This window comes from Diabrotica undecimpunctata, chromosome 8 (assembly GCF_040954645.1).
Source record: "Diabrotica undecimpunctata isolate CICGRU chromosome 8, icDiaUnde3, whole genome shotgun sequence".
NCBI lineage: Eukaryota > Metazoa > Arthropoda > Insecta > Coleoptera > Chrysomelidae > Diabrotica > Diabrotica undecimpunctata.
In genome coordinates, this window is record NC_092810.1 from 103,598,829 (window position 1) to 103,603,164 (window position 4,336).

Here is a 4,336-nt window from a genome sequence, read left to right on the forward strand (position 1 = left end):
CACTTAACTTTTTTGCTCTTTAAGTTACCTGTATTTGGGATAAAAAATATTAAAGATACATTATTTTAACAAAAAAAAAAGGATACCTGTTATAAGGATACTCAACAGTTCGCATAATTGCGTTTTTGCATAGAGATAATCGCATTTTACAAATCAGCTGCTTAATTCTGTTTTAATGCAATTACTCCAGGTAACGAAGAAAAAATAGACAAAAAATTAATACTTCTAAATTTTGGTATAAAATACCTTTAACTTAAGTTAATAGTTAACGAAATATTAAATAAAATAAATATATCAGCAGGATAATTAATAATAGGATTTGACAAAATAACAGAATAATAGGATTTTACATAAAATATTTTACGTTTTATGTTAAATTAAAGTCATAATCAAAACATTTTGTTTACAAACCAAATTAAGAAATAGTTAAACTAAATAACATAAAATCCACAAGGAAACAAAGTTCCTGTATTTGGCTGTATACCATATATTAAAAAATTTTTGAATAAAATCCTTTATAAGAAGGTATATAAAAAATTTTTATATACCTTTTTATAAAGGATTTTATTCAAAAATTTTTTAAATAACATAACTTTTTATCAAAGTAAGTGTTCGATATGTCCACCAGTTTCTTTAATTCATTTGTCAATATATTCCATAAAAGATCGTCTTATATTAAATAGCATCATTGGTTCTAGAGAAACTGCTACTTACTTTTATTATTCACTCGCATTATCCTGTTTTCATTTGTTTTAAACCTTTTAAAGTTTGGCATTCCTTTCCCCAGGTAGCTGTAGCTTCCTCCGTGGTTATTGTTAGTTGTTGCCCTGAAAACCATCAGGGTCCTCTAACTCTAATGCCACAAATTGGTCGTATTGCTCCTGTAGTGATCCTTTCCCAAGTTAACATGCTCCTTTTCTAATTTGGCTGCACCGTACTGAAGACGACCAATAGTCATATATAGTTTCATATATATATATATATATATATATATATATATATATATATATATATATATATATATATATATATACATATATACATATATATATATATATATATATATATATATATATATATTGTTATGCTATTTAAATTGTATTATATTGCTTATTTAGGAAAAATCCTGTCTATATTTATTAAATGATCTACTCTCCAATTAATCACAATAAATCAGCATTAATTAATTACAATCTCAGGCTATTTAAATTGTACTATTTACCTTTGATCGTGGATTCAAAATATTTTCCAATTGGCTTCCTAATCGGGATAGGTAATATGACCTGAATAAAATACATAGAATTTCAACTGAACTATATGTGAGATGTCCTTTATTTTAATGAAATTTTATATAACAATCAATCCTGTAATATTTGCAATATACTAACTTTAAATATATGAGAAGTTGTTTTCTATCATGGACCCAAATGTTATTTTACATTGATTTTTAATATGTTATAACTAAGCTCTTTTTATAATTCTTTTTTTTTTAAGTGATCGCAAAATTAACTGTCTCTATTATTTATTCAGTTTATTTAATTAATAAATGAAAATCACACTCCGGCTCTAATGAAAATTGACTGACCTTTCCTTCTCTGCCGTTGCAATTCTATGGCCACGCCACAACAAAAAAATCCTTTCTCTGCTTCTGCTCCTATTGTGGTCCAGATGACGTACACCTTTCTCCTATCTGTCCTTGTATCTGCAACCCAACAACTCGTGTTAGTCTATCCAGCCTCCTTTTGAGCCAATCTCCGCGCCTGTTTACAACTCCAAATGTTTCCGGCTTCGTCTGCTATTAATATTCTTATACCCTTTGGTTTTCTATCTCTCTGTACCCCGTTCCTCACACTGGTCAGCTTTTACACAGCAAATAAACACACCCGGTAAATTACGTCTTCGGAACTTCAAACAAACACAAATCACAAAGCTCCTTCCTTCTTGGACGACTAAAACTGACTAACCTTTTTTTCTCTCTCCTATCTCATAGCCAAAACCAACCTCCTTGCATTCAAAAATTGACCAATAAAAATCATCCACCTCTGTGACGTATATCGTTACCAACCAACTCTCTCTATAAAACGTCATTCGGGTAATTCCAGAAAACAACCTTCTTTAATTATTCTAACTAAATCTATCTGCTTTACAAATATTTCTTACTAATAGCTACAAACGATACATGTTTCTCAATTCAATGTCTTTTGTTAATAAACTTTTACCGATATAATCTTTCGGGGAGAAAAACCACCGCAAATCCCGGTCTATTGTTCAACACTTTCTATATACACTTTTATTCCGGGTAAATCCATTCCACAATAACCGACTTATTTAAATTTCTTATCGATAATATTTGAAAGTCTTGTCTCTGAGGCCTAATGAACAATTCTTCGAACAACTTAAAATAGATATTTTGTCTTATACAGGATGTTTGAAAATTTATATGCCCGTGTCTTTATGAAATATCAATAATTTTAATTTTTATTTAAGTAATAAAATTTGTATATCGGTTTTTTATTGCTTATGGACATTCAAACGTACAACAATATATATATATATATATATATATATATATATATATATATATATATATATATATATATATATATATACAAGCGGTTTACAGCCGACTAGAGAATTTTTAAAACATAATTAAAAAGTAGCCCCATCTCAATAAAAACTGGCTTATCGAAAAAGTACTAAGGTAGAATAGTTATTTATGTACCAAGGGTATTAAATAGATGTTTATGCCCAGAGGGCGACGATGTTACAAACCCGAGGGCCTCTTGCCCGAGGGTTTGTATTGTAAGTCGCCCGAGCGCATATACATCTATAATACCCGCGGTACATACAAACTTTTATGTCATACTAGTTGGTTGTTTCATCTGAAAATAAATATGTTCTAAAAAATCTGAAAATTCGATTTCATTTTGACAATACATTTACTAGTAGACATTCTATCGTCCGTGTTATGTTGCTACGCTACGGAAATGCTGTCAAACGTGTCAAACTAAAACCGTGAAAATGCAAGATATTTTTGAGATCCTAATGTAATCTAAATACCACCGGATTCTTTTAGAATTGCCAGTTTTATGTAAATTCTAAATAATCTTTGGAAATGTTTAAATAAAGATGTTTTTAATAAGTTTTTTTTGTATCTTTACGCCCGTGCGGACCATAAAGTACACTATTACGTAGTAGATAACTAAGCAATAAAAACACAATAATAAACTAGTATGACATAAAAGTTTGAAAAACATTGTGTTTAACTAATGGTACCACAATAATAATTTAATTGGAACGTATACAAACATTTGAGGGGGTTTAAGGGAACAAAACCTCCATAAAAATTTTATGGGGTGTACAAATTTTTTTAATGTCGTACTAGTTTATTATTGTGTTTTCATTGCTTAGTTACCAACTACGTAATAGTGTACTTTATGCCCACACGAGCATAATGACACAAACAAAAAGATAACTTATTTAGATTACATTAGGATCTCAAAAATATCTTGCATTTTCACGGTTTTAGTTTGACACAGAATTTTTACTAGTAAATATATTGTCAAAATCAAATCGAATTTTCGGATTTTTTAGAACATATTTATTTGTAGATTCAATAACGAACTAGTTTGACATAAAAGTTTGTATGCACCTCAGGTATTAATAGATGTATATACCCTCGGGCGACTTACTAACCCTCGGGTCAGAGGCCCTTGGTTTTGTAACATCGTCCCCCTCTGGGCATAAACATCTATTTAATACCCGTGGTATATAAATAACTATTATGTGCACATTTTTACTAATGTAAGTTAGATTCAATCAAACTAGTTTGGTCCCAGAATACGTGATTTAGTTTATGACATACCTTTTTGTTACACCCTGTATATGTTATATTTTCTTAAAGGAATTACTAGATTCAAAGTTTCTTGTACAAAGACTTTTAATTTTGGAGATGCCTGTGTCACCTGGTTTGTTGACGTGAAGTTACCTAACTCTTATTGGTCATATAATAGTTCGCAATTGGACTTTCTGTAATCTCTTTTGTATAATATGTATGGTGTTTTTGTTGTGGGTCAATAGTTCAGAATTAACTAGAAGTAAGAGATTTTGCCAATTATGCCAATATACGAAACGTGGGATAATTTTTTAAAGATTTAAACTTAGATTAAATTTATAGTTAAGAGTCGTGTTGAGTTAGCGGTACTTTAAATGAGACTAATATTGGGAAATTTATTCATTATTACTTTTTTTAATGTGCTTTTAATTATTTTCACCAAAATTCACGTAATAATATTTATCTAGTTACTACTTAAACTTAATTACTTTGTGTTCGTAA